Source organism: Quercus robur, chromosome 1 (genome assembly GCF_932294415.1).
Source record: "Quercus robur chromosome 1, dhQueRobu3.1, whole genome shotgun sequence".
NCBI lineage: Eukaryota > Viridiplantae > Streptophyta > Magnoliopsida > Fagales > Fagaceae > Quercus > Quercus robur.
In genome coordinates this window covers 30,694,656-30,711,917 of record NC_065534.1, presented here as the reverse complement: position 1 = coordinate 30,711,917, position 17,262 = coordinate 30,694,656, and the positions used below count along the sequence as shown (strand labels likewise).

Here is a 17,262-nt window from a genome sequence, read left to right as displayed (position 1 = left end):
AAAGAAAAAAAAAGAGAAGAAAGAAAGAGTATCCCACTGTTGTTACTAAATGAATAAATTACTCCATTTATGCTAAAAAGCTTTTGATGGACCTAAGTTTAAGGCAGCATCTTTGTAGTTTGTACTATCAACCCAAAAAGAAAAAATCTTCTTTGAAAAGGGGCATTTAAAGATAAGGCTGTAAACTAGTCAATTATTAAAAGTTCCAGCTTGTTCATTTAATTTAAATTTTTTATTTTTTATATTTTTTATGAATATGAGTCGAGCTCGAGCTCATCATCAAACAAAATTTTATATTCAAACTTGGCTTACCTTTTTATCGATCAATCTCAAACTTGTTCATGAACTATTTGATTAACTTATTAATTTATTTTATATTGTGAAATCATGTCTAAAATGTTTTACCTCTTTACAATTCCATGAATATTTCCTATGGATAAACTGTCTATATCATCAATAACATACGAATAATAATTTAATATTATTTAAAACTATTCACAAATTTATACTATTTAATTTCAAGTATATATATATATATATATATTTAGACAAGTATACATATAAAAATATAATATTATATACATGTTCATGAGCTTGTTCATGAACACAATTTTATGTTTGAACTTCGCTCTTTAATAATCGAGCCTAAACTTAAAACTTGAATTTGACTTGTTTTTTAAACAAACAAAAAAAAAAAAAAAAAAAAAAATCTCAAGCTGAGTTCGAGCTGTTTATAAACAGCTTAATTCATTTATAGCCTTATCTAGAGACAAGTGTCTTTGATTAATTGATATATTAACACTACATAACATATTAAGATATCACTTAACTTAAAAGAAATTTTTTTTTTCTTTCTAAGTTTTAAATGTGAGACCTATATATATATATATATATATATATATAATATTAGTACATCTTGATGGGTTCTAGTTAATTCAACCAAGGACGAAGCCAAGACTTCGTATAGGGGGTGAAGGTCGTATAAACCCAAAAAAAAATCATTATCAAATTTCAATAAAACATCTATTTCATATTAACAAATGTCATTAGAGATAGACACAAAGTCATTGTTTCTTAGACATTACAATGCAATAATTTATAAAGAGGGAACTTGGTGTGTGTATTTGATGTGTATGTCTACTATTGGGTACGGGGAAAATTATTTTGTTTAAATTTTTTAAAATGGTTGTTTTGTTTATTTTGGGTAAAATTGATTGATTGGATTTTTGTGTGTGTGTGGCTTTGCTATTAGTTATTTTTGTTGTTGGGCTATTTTTATAGCTTGTTAATTTTGTTTTAGATTTTACATCTATAATTTTTTTTTATGGCCTTTAAAAGGATTAATGATATTGTTAAAGGCAGCAAGTGTAGTTTTATTGAACCAAATTGCTAAAATTAATTATATATATTAGTATTTTTTTTTAAAAAAATTTGGGGGTGATTGCCCCCAAAGTCAAAAAATAGCTACATCAACCCTAAATTCAACTAATAAAGTTTCTTATAAAACATTGCTATCTTGGAAAATTATTCACTTCCAAAATATAATGATGTGGTACTCTTTTTTTTCTCGCATGAATGATGAATGTCATAGACTCATGAGAGTACTACTGTCGATACGAGAAAGAATAATTACCCCTATATCTTTTACATACATTTTCTAAGCTAGCTAATACTTTTAGTAACATTGAGTTTAAACGAGTAGATGTGATGGCAGTTGAATATGATGCTAAGGGTTTGTTTGGATATTGTTTATTGTTAAAAATTGAAAACTTATTACTGAAAACACGGTAGTAAAATAATTTTTAAATATGTGAATAATGCTATAGGACCTAGTTTTAAAGTTGATTTTACCAGATTCCGTATTTAACCGTCTTGTGAACAGTATACAGAACCAAAAATAAAAATATAGACTCACAAAACGTGTAACCTGCCGCTAATCCAAATTCACACTAATAATGCAAAAGTCCAAGTCGAAACTGTTTTTGTACAGAAAGTTTTTGGTATCTGGCCAGCCTCTGTCAATTCTTTCCATGTGAAGTGCTTGTTCCAACCCCGAGGGCCGGCTTTGGGTATAAAATATTCCCAAACGCCAGCATTACACCACAATTTTGTCATGTTTCTTACTTTCTTTTGTAAAATGTTACTATAGTCTCTTATACATATCTATCTCTACATCTGTATCAGTGTGATAGGCCTGTATTCCTCTGGATCTTTATTCTCTTATATATACTCATGTGGTTAGCCACCAAACTAAACTGTCTCTCTATATATACATATACCCTCTTTCTCCTTTCTCAAACCTCATATATAATAACTTTCTCTATGTTTGATAGGTTTTGTTGATCCAAATCTCATTTTTCATTACTTATTGTGTGTATTATGCATATATTAAAGTATACCCTTGTTATTTTTACTTTTTTTGTCAGGTGGGTATTGCTTGTGTAGATACATAATGATTAATTGGGGTGTGGATGTTTTGCTTTTCATAGTTATTGCTAGTCATTTAGCTAGTCATTTCTTCACTTTTACCTTATGGGGTGGTCTTTTAAGGGTTAGGGTTTGTACTTTTTCACCTGCATGGGAAGATCAACAGTCAGTATTGGCGGGTGCAGCATCATTAAGATTCACAGACTTTAAGGGCCTCATTGAGTGGGATTGCTAGCTAGCTGGTACAAGTGGTCTCTTACTGGAAAGGTTTCTTTCTCATGTGGGAATCTTGATGATGCTGCATCAGCAAGTATGTGGCTATACCTATTCTCCACTTTTGGATTTCTAAGAGACAGATTTCTCAGTTTTGATCAAGGTGATGACCTGGTGGGAGTTATGGTGTATGTGAAAGGATTAGGCCGAGCACAAAGTTTGAAGGTAACAGTAATTATTTTGTTCTTTTTTCATTTTTAGCACTGAAAAGTGAAAACTTTCTTATTTGGCATTAATCATACTTTTTGTCAATTCCATGTTGCAACTCTTGTTTTTAGTACTCTGGTGTTGCTACTCAGTTTTTACAATTACAAGCTAAACAGCAACAGTAATCAGAGCTGGGTTTTTTATTTTTTATTTTTATTTTTTATAAATAAATTCTTCGATTTCTTTTTTTGGGGGGCTTTCTGGTTAAAACGAGTCTGTGTTAATAGTTTTTCCTACGTTGGAGCTATAACATGAATTTGATTTTCTTCCTAGAATAAGCTGATCGAATAACTTAGGTTCTTACAATGGAAAACTCAAAATTCTCCTTTTTCTGTAATAAAATTATATATTTTTGAGGTAAATTTTGTAGTTCTTTTGCTTGTCTGATATTCGGATGCTTTTTTCTCCATGTTTTGTTTTGAAAAGACTTAGGCCTTCCTGCGAGGATGATACAAACAGAGTTAGAGGCCTTAATTACTACTAGGATGAAGCAGTTCATATTATGTCTTGCTATATCTTCCTCTCTTTTTTTCTCATCGTTTTGGAGGAGTAAAGGAGATAGAGATTTCACTTAATCAAGAGGCCTTTAACTGTCTTACTATAATCTATTAATGCAACGTATATAGTCTACCTAAAGAAAATCATATAAATAGTTTTGAATCAATTTAGTTTGTAATTAACATAATCGAGTCCTTCTAAAATGATTTTTGGTGCAATGGAGAATGTATGGAAGTAGATCAATAATTGAGGATGGCTTGCAAAAATAGATAATGAACTAGTGAAGGATGACGTTAGAGAATAGTTGGGTAAAGTTCCAACAACTTAAGCTCAATAGATTGTCGTATCTCAATAAGTAGAATTTATTATTTTTTAAACCTCACTTGATATATCAAATGTACCCAAAATCAAATTAAAAATTAAAAAAAAATCATAATTTTGAAAGATGTTTAATCATATTTTATTAGATTTTATAAATGGTCACCACAGATTATATCCATTACGGATAACTCACAAGATAATGATAAGCAGAATATTTTGTGTAGTATATTGTATTTAGATGTTGATTTTTGTTGATGAAATTCTCTTTCATATGTTGTATTACTAGATAAGCAAATTTAATACAAAAGAAATTTTTAATTATTTGAACAATACAAAGATCAGTTGGACATTTTTCTATAATTTCTTCGTTTAGAATCACTTTATGATATCAGAGCCATCATGGCCTTACTTGCACATTTTTATCTACCTCAACAAAGTATCTTTACCCATAAACCCTTAACCTATCATAAAAAAAAAAAAAAATCCTTAACCTAAGGAAGACACAAATCATATGGGTTTAATTGAAAGTTGGAACCTGGAGATATGCTTGGATTTCTCTATGGAAGATTTCTAATGTCCAAAAGATTTGTGATTACCTTAGGGTGTGTTTGGATACCGCTTATTTTGTTGAAAGTGAAAAATTATTACTAAAAATACTATAAATAAAAGTAAAAGTTAGTTGAAATAGTATAGTGAAGCCATAAATAGTAGTAAAAATAAGTTAAATAGTGAAATAATTTTCATTTTTCATCCTAACCCAAACGCACACTTAATTTGCTAAAGCTGCATACGAGAAACATTTTGTTGATAATAATGACTTTGCATTATGGACAAGGTAAAATCGCCTACCCCACGGTTGGATTGCCGGTATCATAGCAGAAGAAGTACTTGAGCTATTTGGTGGACTAAACACTATCAGCCAAAGGACAAAAACTTTATAACAGCTCACTCAATCACAGACAGATAGAATGATGTTTGGTGCATGTCCTAATTCTGCAGCTTCACCACATATGGCTTCATACAATGGTAAGCTAGAATCTAGCATTCCTTATTCTTGTTTTGATAAAATAATGGTGGGAAATGGTGAAATCTTAGATATTACACATATTTGGGAATGTAAATTTAAAATTATAGGAACTAATTAAAGAGTCAAAACTCAAAGATATTCTTGTGGTTTCGATAATTTAGAAGAATTTATTATCAATTAGTCACTATACATGTCAATTCCCATATAATATTGAATTCTCAAATGGTGTTGTGATAAAGAACAAGGTAACAAAGAAAGTGATTAATTTCCTCAAGCAATAGATCTCAAGGCTTGTATGAACTGAACTGAACTGAACTCACAACATGGTGAAGCATTTTACTCTAATAGATAACAAATGGTGAGTGATGAAGTTTGGCATCAACACCTTGAACATCCCAGTTACAGATTAGCTAGTATGAAGAATAAATTGATTTTCAGCCAAAAAAAATTGTGGAAGTATCTTTAGTTGTTGTCACGTTGCTAAATATTAATGTAGGTTTCCTTTCTTATCACTCCAGATTATTTAGACCCGAATCCAAAAGTTAAGAGTCTAGCCAACACTCTCATTCCTTATTCAAAGTCCGAGTCTTCATCCTTCATGCCCTCAAAATGAGAGTCGACTTCCTCATTCCACATTTAACCTAGCCGAGTTTTTCACTCCACCTCTCTTGCAACCATTTCAAAGTCCCCTCACCTCAGATAACTCATGCACTAGTTCCTGATCCAACGACTATTCTCCACCATCTTCTCATGACCCACCATTTACTCAATCAAAGGTTGGAAATACCAAACTCAAGTATGTTCCATGCTTCCTTGGCTGTTTCTACACAAGAAATCCTGCCAAATTCATCTAAGGATATCCTTATCCATTCAGCCATGGGCTGATCCGGCTTCTTCCAACCTTTCTCAACGGACATCCAAATATGGACATCAATTGATTTGAGGAACGCACACACACGAACCTTCTAATATGCATAATTGTTACTGTCGAAGAGCGGAGGAACATTAAGTGATTGAGAATGCTCAATGACAACTGGGGTCACGAATCAAACTTAGGAAATAAATCCACAAAATTAGCATACCAAGCTTTGATACCAATTGAGAACAATCAAATCTAAGCTGATTAATATTTAGATCCCAAATTTTAAATTACAACTAAGATATTTTAGGCTAATCTAGCGATTAAGACCAAATTAAGGTGATTAACAAATTAAACTTAGGAGGGAAGATATGCTAAGCATGGATAAGAAAATAAAATGTACAATCCACATAATTAAATCAAAAGCACAATAACACAATCATAACACACGTGTTATCAAAGAAGAAAACTTGAGAACCAAGCAAAGAAAACACCTCTCTATGACCATACCACTGGAACAATCCATTAGAATAGATAGTTAGTTGCTGTACATAATAATCACAAAATGCTCTAAGTCTAGTGGTATCTCTGTACTCAAGCCCTCCAAATTTATACTCGTAACCAACTCCACAAGTCCTTTCTTTACTCTAGCATCTGAATCCATAATTGAGCTCCAATTGCATCTTCAACCCATCATGACTGAATTTGGGTTGATCCAATGATTTCCCAATTAAACACCAGTCAACTCTCACAACTTGGAAGGTAGTGAAGGAAGTAATGTTATTAATCTCCTCTCATTGTATGTGGCTATGCGGAGAGGGAGAAGGTAGAGAGAAATAGGGTTTTCATCTAGGGTTTATTTTAGCTCTCTAGACTCTAACTCTTTGAAGTTACAAAATTTGTGGGAAATAAAGCTTAAATAGATGGGTAAGGGGTTGGTACTATAGAGAAGTTTGTAACTAATTTCTCTTAGACTCTGAAAGTTTCTCTCAAACCAATGTATTCAGTGTCTGGTGAAACACTCGAGTAATTTCTCTTAGGGTATTTATAGCCGCGTTTTTTTGTAAACACGACTAAAAAAAAGCCCCTATAGCTAGTGTTTTTTGTAGAATTCAAAAACCAATTTAGGCTGACACCACACTTTACTTGAGCGAAATCCTTCAACTTGCAATTTTGAATTCCAGCTTCCTTTCACCATCTTTAAATCAATACAATATTAAATCCCCCCCTCCCCCCCCCCCCCCCCCCCCCCCCCCCCCCCAAAAAAAATATTACAACACTAAAAAGATAAAAAATTACAATCAATTTGTCATAGAGTTTGCCAACCATCTCTCTCTCTCTCTCATATATATATATATATATATATAGCAGTTGATTTTCATAGAATTTATATATCCCATGACACCAGGATTAGGGGTTATGATCTTCTAGCCTTATTGTGGTGGATTTATTAACTGAAAAACAACAATTTTACATAATTAATGAACCTAACCAAACTTTCTTTTTTTGGTTTCCCAAGGTGTCCCCAGGTTTTTATCCCAGAACTAATCCTTCGAGGTACCATCGAGCGCTAAGGCAAGGACCTCTCCCAAGAAAGTTTGCTGCATCCACAAAGGCCCGAAACCGAGACCACTTACTTAAGCAACCAGAGCCCCTTCCACTTAGGCCACCCTTTGTTGGTAACCTAACCAAACTTTCACCCAATATATGGATTGTCCTTTCGTTTATCATTATTTCCTTTAGGGTACTATATAGCTTCACTCATTTGCCTATTTGAGATTATCTAATATCCAAACTTAAATTGGTTTCTGGTACATGACCTTACCATAAGAATTTGGTAGATAATAGACCATGGTTTTAAGGTTATTGTATTTGGTTAAAAGTCTTGTAGTTTAATCAACAGTTTTCTAATATTTAAGGTTCAAATCTTCCACCCCAACTATTAATGTATCAAATAAAAAAAGTTTATTGTATAAGGGAGTATATATTGTAACTCTAAACCATTAAAGTTGAAATACGTAAATCCTCTATATTCTTCTTGATTTGGTACTTCTCTTTATTTCTTCTTGAATATTTTCAGGAGGTAAGGGAGGAAGGGTAACCGGGTAAGGTTTATGGAATGCTAAGTGCAATGAGAATGGTGGAAGCGCTCTCTACAGAACCAAATTTTGTCATGATGCCATTGTCTTCGCTATTGATATAACAACACACGGTGTGTACGTAATACTGATTCACCTCAGCTTTATGCGATGCTAATACTGCTAACACGTACTCAGACAGGTAATGAAATTAGATGCAATGATTGTACGAGTTTCACTTTGGCAAAATTCAAAAGAAAAATGATGAACGGTGACCAAAATATATATGAAAATGGTTTTTATGTTGTGGTTTACCCTCCTGATTACTAGATAACGGAGACTATCCAGGCAGAATGAAGCTTAATATATTATGATAGTTTAAAGTACTACTAAGTGCATCAATGCCTCTGTGATGTCACTGCGCAACATGGTTGTTGATTCCAATGTATTCTATTGCAAGAATTTATCAATATTCACTTGAGAAAAATTGTCATTTAATTAAGAAAGGAAAATTTTGGTAAACATCCCTTAACATACATAGTACACCAGCTCTCAAAAAATATGGGAAAAGTCACAATTTCCTTTATTTTTAAAAAGTATGTATTATGTGTGCAAGTGTGTGTAATAGACATTTCTCTTAAAAAAAAAGTGTGTGTTTCATTTTCATCTTCAAGAAGATGATTTCTTTTTCATCTGTAATGTGTGTTTCTTTTACATTCTTGTTTCTCTTATTTTACTTTTTGAAAATTTAGCTTCAATGAAAAGGCAAATAATTTAATTGATAATTCTATTTATGTCAAACTATCTTTTTGGCAAGTATGCATGTCAAATTATCATTCCGCCTTTTGTTATAAATGGTGGCTTATTTTATAAATTAGAATGTAATATTGATCTTTAGTATAGAGGAGCAAGTGGAGTGCATATAGAAATGATATATAGGCTTCCAATAATACATACCTAGGGTCCAACTTGTGATCTTATGAATGGGACATGCTAATATGGAGCCTACTAATAATTGGAATCGAAGATCTACCAAGTCCCGTCATTTAATAATTAGGATTTTTTTTAATGCATTTTGTTGTTTTCTATTTAAGCACAATTCTCAATTTTGTAAAACAACTTTGGGATTGGTAATATATTTTTATTTTTTAGTTTTACAACTAGTGTTGACTTTAATCACGCTTGGTGCTAACTCCTAGCAACCCTAACTGTTTACTCCTAGCAACCCTAGCTGTTTACTCCTAAGTTTTATCCCTTATTTCTCTGCTGGTTATTTTTCATTCACATTATTTTGGTTGTCTTGCGTCCAGATAATGAGTGGTATATTGAGAATTCCAATGTACCAGGTTATGAGGTTTTGACCAAGTATGTACATGTTGCAAAGTTTGTAACATGTACATATAGAAAAAATTTCCATCCCTTGTGGGGATATGTAGGTAATACTCTCTGTTGATTTTCTCTCGCTCTATCTTTATTTTTCATTAAATTGCTTAAATTGACAATCTTTTTTCTTTTTTTCTCTTGTTTGTAGGTTTTGGTTTTTGCTAAATTTCCCCTAACTTCCATCATATGCTAGGAGTTGTGTCAGTGGGAAAAAGTAAAAAACCATCAAGTTCAGAATTCAGGAATTGCCAGAAAAGAATGAGGTAAAAGTTTTTTCTACTGTTGTATAGATTTTGTTAAGAATACTTTGAAGAACGCAGATAGGAATTAATGTGAAATGATTACTCTGTTCCAAATACCGAGTCTTATTTTGCATTTTTGGTAATTTCACCTATAATTTTTTTCCTTTTCAAATAAGTTATTTAATAATTTTATGATTTAAATTGATTTAATCAGACAAGCATCATAGTTTCTGACCTTTTTAAGTCTAATAGTCTACCACTTTTCAGATAAGTTAGTCTAGTGGATGGAAATACCAAGAAAAACCAACCAGTTGAAATATAAGACTCTTGTCTAGTTTCTTGGTTCTTCTTAATTTTGTTTTTCCCATTTTCCTCTCTTTAAATGGAAGATTCTTCGGTAAAAAAAATGGAAATTTTTTATTTCTTCATCACGTCTATTGTCTATTTCACTCTTAATGGATCTTATTTGGGCCCAAAATTATATCAAAACAATGGACCCAGCCCTTAAAAAGTATTATCTGTGGATCCAGGTCCATCAGCTGACTGTGCTAAAGCCCTTTTTAATGTGGGGAAAGATAGAAGGAAGCTGAAAATTTAAACCATGGACAACATGACCAAAAAGGTCCCCAGTTTGAAAAACGAAATCATTTTTTTGCTAAACTGAAAAACAAAATCATTTATTATGACTTGTGGTCGTATATTAATTATACACTAATATAGAGGCCAAATTTAAACGTCATTCTGACAGTATTGTCTATGATAAACAATAATTTTTTTCATATGGACCTAAGTCATCCAATAATGTGAACTGTGAAGACTGATTCTTTTTTGTCTGATTTTTTCTTTTTTAATTATTGAAAGAGAATTTTGAAGTAAAAAGTTAATACAATGGACCATATATAGGACCAAATTATAGTAAGTATATATAGAGCAAAGTTTGACCTGTTTGGATTGAGTGTAGAACAAAGGTCCACGTTTATAAGGTGCACCTCTCCCACCTCCATCTACCTGACCGCCCCTGTACAGCTCACATGTTAGCATGTGGGCAATCCAAGTGCTACTCTCAAAGCCCACATGACTAAGCTAAGCAAAACATGTTAACCTTTTCCACCACCAAAAAAAGAAAAGAAAAATGAAAAAGAGTTTAAGAAAAGTTAGAAGATGTATTATATTTAATATTCTGACCATAACATTACATGTGACATTATTTTGACCCAATTCAGGATTTGTTTGACCAATCAAATTCAAGATTCATTTTTCATTTTAAAAAATTAATCATATCAAATAATGAGAAATTTTATAGCCACTTCTTTCTTTTTATTTATTATTTTTTTAAAAATAAAATTAAAAAACAGGAATATCAATTACTGATATAAATTGGTATAAAAAAAAAAATACTGATATAAACATATTAGTTCATTGGACACTCTCTGAACCGACCCAAACCTACTACATCCCTTACATAATATTGATAAACAAAAGAAGGGTTTTATTACTCTGATGCTTTGTTCTCTACCCATCCTATCCAAAATGTTAATACATCCATTCACTTCACGATAAATGTGACGAGGATGCACCTTTCAATCCCTGTCTAAAAGGAGTCCAAATCTTCTGTCTCACTTTTCCTGCTCCACTCTATATTTCACCAATAAAAACTTGCCACATATTCTTAATCATCCAACCACCATCACTCCACTACCAAATAAAACCAACAAATCTGAAACCCATGCAAGCCAAACGTGTTAGGTGCGATCATTCAGAGCTTGTATATAAAGGGGTTAAAGTATAACCCCTTCAAGACTCTAGACTTTCAAAACAAACCAAAATTGCTCTCTCTTTCTCTTTGTGTGTTATATTTTTGGCATTTTGTTATGGATTCTGATATATGCATTGGATTCAAACGAAGAATCACTGATATTGGAGACAAACAACAGATTTGACAAACAACAAAGATAGAGAGATTTAAAATATTTGGATTTGAGAAAGACATAGTCTTGCTTTGAATGATGGTGATTCTCGATCTGTTGGTGTTTTTGCTGGAGTGATGGTGGTTGGTGAGGGGCAGTGACAGCTTGGATGTCCGGTGTGGTGTAGATCGGGTGATGGTGGTTTATGTGACTAGAGAATCCAAGGGCGATGGTTGATGATGCTGTCATGTTTGGTGGTATTGAAGGGCGGTGGTTGTGGTAGGAGGTGCTTGGGTTTTGTTTTATTTTATTTTATTTGGTAGTTAAAATAAAAATAATAAGTCAATAATGGTAGTATTTAATTAATTAGGTGAACATATGGTAAGTTTTTATTGGTGGAGTATAGAGTGGAGCAGAAAAATTGGGACTAAAGATTTGGACTCGTACAAAAGGTCTCTAAAATCCAACACAAGAGTAGACAAAACAAGATCAAGGCAAATGAAGCTATGGTTAGTATGGTGCCACTAAAAAGGATTTTCAATCAAGCCTGTTAATTGTTGCAAGAGTTCTAGCAAGCCTGTTCGACCCCTTCAAAACCTATCTGCTCCACTAGGCCTACTTGGAAACCTTCTAATCCTGGTGAATTGAAAACGAATTTTGATGGTGCCATTTTTGTAGGCTCTCATGAAGCAGGTATAAGGGTGGTTGTTTGAAACTCTCAAGGAGAAATCATGGTGGCTTTGTCCGATAAAATTCTCATGCCATCTTCTATACTACTATTTTATGGGGCTTCTCTTGTTTGGGACATTTTTTTAATTCCAAAATTTCCCTACAGCCTACGTTTAAGTAAGGGCTAAACTTAAGGATAATACTGTAAAAATATATCTCTAATTTTCACCTAAAACATTTCCTACAAAATAGGATCATTCTCTCACTAACCCATTTCTTCAAAATAATTATACGTTTACTTCTTTTTCTTTTTCTTTTCTTTTTTTTTTAAAATAGAAAAACAAGTTAAACCAAAAAAAAGTTAAACAACCCCACATTGCTATTTTTTTTTTCCTTAAAAAAAAAAATCATCCTCACATTTATCTTTCTATCATTTTTTTTTTTTAAATCCTCAAGTTTTCCCAAAAAAAAAAAAACTAAATAGATATATACACATTTGATTACAATTTAAACTGCTTTAAACTTCTTTTTAAAAAACTAACTACTCTTAGGATGTGTTTGGATAGAACTTATTTTGCTGAAACTGAAAACTGAAAACTGAAAACACTATAGCAAAATAATTTTTAAATGTGTAAATAGTACCGTGGGACCCATTTTTAATGAAAAAGTTGATAAAAAGTGAAGTTTGTGGATCCATGAACAGTACATCCGTGCACTGTTCATGGAAGAAAAGTCAACATAAGCTGCTAAAAAAAAAAAAAATTAAGAAAACGTAGGAGAAGAAAATGCAGCCGTGAATTAAGTTGGATCCAAACATGCACTTAACTTCTTATACTTATCTCTATATATTAAGAGGATTCGGAAAGTTAGTTATCACTTTCCTGAATTATCAAAATACCCCAATTTAATTAGATAGTCTTACTCTTAAAAAATAAAAATTAAGGATAAAACTGTAATTGAACCCAAAAAAAAAAAAAAAAACTGCAATTTCCTCTCAATAACTTCCCACTAAATGAATACTTTCCTAATAGCCTAGTAATAGTGGTTACCAACAAGCTTCTCCTAAACTCAAGCACCATTTTTTGTGCTCTCAAAAATTTAATAAAAAGATATATGTGCACGGATTTTTTTTTTTTTTTTCCATTTTAATTCCAACTTTTGATTTAACTCTTACCCAGTTAAAGTTTTAAGTTCCTGTTTGAATTCCAACATCTAAAAGGTTTTAGTTCCAGTTAAAGTTATTTTTATTAAAAAAAATAATAATAAAGAAAAAGATTAACAATTATATATAGTTTTAAACCATTTTTCCCCCTCTCATGTTGTTGTCTCTCTCTCTCACACTCAAAGATAATTCTTTATCTATATCCCTTAAAATTAGGTACTCCACTTCTCTTTATTACTTCTGAATGGCAAATCAGTTGCCAAAATCAAACATAAATAAATGTCTCTCTTCCTCCTAATTAATCTTTAAAAAAAAAAAAAAAAAAACCCTCTCTTTTTCTCTCTCAGAGGAAGGAGTAACCCTTCCTACAAGGTAATTTTGTTTTTTTTTATTTTTTTATTTTTATTGTTTTATTGCCCATATGATTTTGATTGCTGTATAAGATTTTGATTTATTTGTTATGGAAATTGTAAGAAAAAGAATTTAAATAATAAAAATTGCATAATAACTATTTGTAGGGTTATAGGAGCAATTTCAGTTATTGTATATATGCTTTTATGGTGCCAAAAGAAAGAAACTAAGTACCAAATGAGATCAAAGTCAGAGAATAAAAAAGAGTCAAGAGATGGCATCATTTTCTTACCCAATTTGTTTTTTTTTTTCCCCCTTTTTTTCCTTTTAATTCTCTTTAAAAGTTATTATTTTTTGTATATGAGTGAGTTACATGTGTTAATAGATTCTTTTTTTGCATTATTTTTGTAATTTTGTAACAGTGAACTATATAATTTCGGGTATTTTTTTTTTTTAACTTTATTTTATTGCAATTGATTTGTCCATGATGATAAGTCCTATAATAGGGAATATCAAGAAGGATGAAATTCCTGTGAAAAATGAGGTCACGAGTCAATGCTTAGTATTTGTAGAAAAATTTGTACCCAAGAAAAAGAAAGAGTAAACGCGTGTGATGAGGCTAGTTAGTGCTTAAGCTGGAGACTTTGGTTGCTAGAATAGCTATTCTTTTCATCCACGAGCTTGGCTTTCACAATTCCAGTTCCGATGGTGATTCAAAAATATTGATCAACACTCTCTGTCACAACAAGTTGCAACACTCTTCGTTTGTTCACCTTGTTTAAGAGACTTTGCCTTTGTCTTATGCTAACTCTTTATTAAGTTTCTCTTTTATATTTTTTGACAAGACAATATTTTAGCTCACACCTTAGCTAAAAGAGTTAGGATTTCTCTTCTTGTATTTGTTTGGATGGGGTATGTTCCATCAGACCTCCATGATTGTAATGTTATAAATATTTTCGCTATGAAATAAAAAGCAGATATGTCTTTCTTCTAAAAAAAGAAGAAAAATAAAAAATTAAACTGAAAATAATCGTACCTTGAGTTGTTAGTTAAAAAATAACTAAAGAAGAATCTGATTCTAAAATTATATTTCAGTGTCCTACTTCCCAAGCCATATTGAGCCCTTGTCTTACTAACCATAATTTAGCTGTATTATTAAGGCTAGTTTATTGAGAATCGATTGATCCACTTGCCTTCACAGTTTCTGTGTGAAGGTAATCGAAGCGAAGATGATAAATAAACGAATTTTGAATATGATTCAAAAATTAGATTTCGATGTTCTCAAGCCATATTATATTAAGCCCTTGTCTTACTATCGTTAAACCCATTGAAAGTTGTCACATGGAAGCGAAGAGAATTGATAAATGATTTTTTTTATTTTTTTTATTTTTTTTATTTTTTTTATTTTTTGATGAGGTAATTTTTAAAGGAATTTTGAATCTTCTTTAACCGAACAAGTTCTATTGTCATAAGGCCATCTTAATGTATCATGTCTAGTATGTACCATGAATAGGAAACAGGATATATACCTTCGATAATATTTTGAATTATAATGTATCCCAAGCCCCAATCATTTTTTCTAGTCCAGATAAAGAGACCGTCCTGTACATGCTCTAAACGAAGATAATGGTCCCGATCAATATGAGTTGTTGGAGAGCCCCACAAGTTAGCCACTGGTCGAACCATAGATTTATTTGGAGCCATGCCCTAGTTTCCATCTTAGACCCTTTTTGAAATAGGAGCATTCTACTTGAATAGATTTCCAAATGTGAGACCCTGGCTGCAAGATTTCGAGGACACTCTAAGCAAGAAGAATGGGGAAAGTACTTAGATTTCAAAATCTTAGCCCAGAAAGTGTGTTAGGGTTAGGTTTATAATCAAAGCCATATTATTATGTGGGGTTTACTTGAAACCTAAGGCTCCACATGCTCTGGTGAGTAGTTATGAGAGGTCTATTGGTGAGAATTGGAGTTCCTAGATAAGACCCTAGCCATGGATAAAGTACCGTAAGTTGGTTTTTCCTTTTCATATTTCAACTCAAAAATTTCCCCATAAATAAGTTTGGACCCAATGCTTAGGATTTATACCTACTTAATATTTAGGTGACATTACTAAAACTTAGAAAAGAATTTACTGAAAGTCTTACATTTTAATGACAATTAATAGTAGTTGATGAATAATGGTGTTAAAAATATTCTACTTTTTTTTGGGGGGTATTAAATATTAATAAGTAAGGATGTTTATTACTTTACTTACCGGCTAAGTTAAAATAAATTGGGAATTTGGGATCTACACAAGCCACCATAGAATGACTTTTAAACAATCTTCATATTAATATATAGGACGATAGAACATCTAAATCAAGAAATTCGTACATCTCAATAGGAGTTTAAACTCTTTGTGAATACAATCGCATATGCTTAATTAATTATATCCTTTAAATTATTCCAGGTGATCATGTTGAAAATTCTAGACAAGTTATACTTCGTAATAAGCTCTAATTTTATCTTGTGCAATTGTGAAGGGTCTTGTAAAAGAATTATTAATTAATGTGCTTTTGAATTTTGATTCTTTATTTGTTTATTCTTTTTGAATACGCGGAAACAATTAAAAATTACTGCTGCTAAATAATTTATTGATTCTTACTCAGTGAGAGTCAAATATTCTTTTAACGATCGGTGGTTCAACTATTCTGTTTTGGTCACATGGAGATGGTGATTTCTCTAAATTTGTTGTTAATGTTCACATTTTACAAACAACGACTTAGATACTTGTTTGTATACGTACCTGTATTTCTTTTGGAGGGCGGTATCTACATGTGCATATGTTTGTATTAAACTAATTTTGACCAGTCAAATGATTTGAAAATTACACCTCTTTTTTAGTGGGTTTTTATTTATTTTAAAGTTGAAGCTGAATCTCAATTTAATATATTTGAAATTTCATGCAGTCTGACCGCTGATCCAAATGGTCGCATGGGCATGTGTATCTAAACCTCCAACATATAGTATTTACTCACATAATTGTTTTTCACACTATAGGGCAGGTAATTTTTTTTTTTTTTTGGGAGAAATTACATGTGATTTTTATTCTTTTGAAAGAGTTTCAACTTATGACATTCGCTCCAAATAATAACTCTTTATTATCAGACTAAGTATACAAATTAGTTTTTGGTATAGACAAAGATTGAACCTCAGATATCTTATACACTGAATCTCAATTTAATATATTTGAAATTTTATGCAGTCTGATCGCTGATCCAAATGGTCTCATGTGCATGTGTATCTAAACCTCCAACATATAATATTTACCCACATAATTGTTTTTCACACTATAGGGCAGGTATAGGTTTTTTTTTTTTTTTTTTTTTTAGAAAGTACAGGTGATTTATATTTTTTTTGAAAGAGTTTCAACTTATGACGTCCACTCCAAATAATAACTCTTTATCATCAAACTAAGATACCAATCAATTTTTGATGTAGGCGATGATTGAACCTCAGATCTCTTATATAGTCATTAAAGATTTTACCAGTTGAATTAACTGGAACCCACTAGGAAAGGTATAGTTAGGTGTGATCGATATATGGACTTATAATATTTATCTTTAAAATTAAAATAAAAGAACTTTCAATCATTTATATTGAATTTTTTTTCATGAAATTTCCTCCCGTTCGAATGATATCTCATTCCTGTATAAGAGTAAGATAAATGAAGATGTCCTGAATTTGAAGATGTGTAATTTATCAATAAATAAAAAAATCTTAATACATTTAGGAAAGAGCATCTAAAAAAAAAAAAAAAAAAAGATCACAGGGAAAAGGCAAAAAGGAAAAGGCATGAAGAAGACTATGCATCCAA

At 31.5% G+C, this 17,262-nt stretch overlaps 1 long non-coding RNA gene across 4 annotated transcripts; it reads left to right on the top strand.

Annotated features, from left to right (window-relative positions):
• Positions 1-2,259: 2,259 nt before the first annotated feature.
• On the top strand, positions 2,260-16,517 carry LOC126729403 (uncharacterized). 4 transcript variants are annotated; one of them, XR_007656736.1, is made up of 5 exons: positions 2,260-2,865; positions 4,562-4,752; positions 7,132-7,291; positions 7,693-9,126; positions 9,222-9,490. It is a non-coding gene; the product is annotated as an uncharacterized LOC126729403 (long non-coding RNA). The 4 variants fall into 4 exon arrangements; XR_007656748.1 differs by lacking the exon at positions 2,260-2,865 and having other exon boundaries at positions 2,872-4,752; positions 7,693-7,892; positions 9,037-9,126; XR_007656742.1 differs by lacking the exon at positions 2,260-2,865 and adding an exon at positions 16,355-16,517 and having other exon boundaries at positions 2,872-4,752; positions 7,693-9,336.
• The last annotated feature ends 745 nt before the right edge of the window (positions 16,518-17,262 follow it).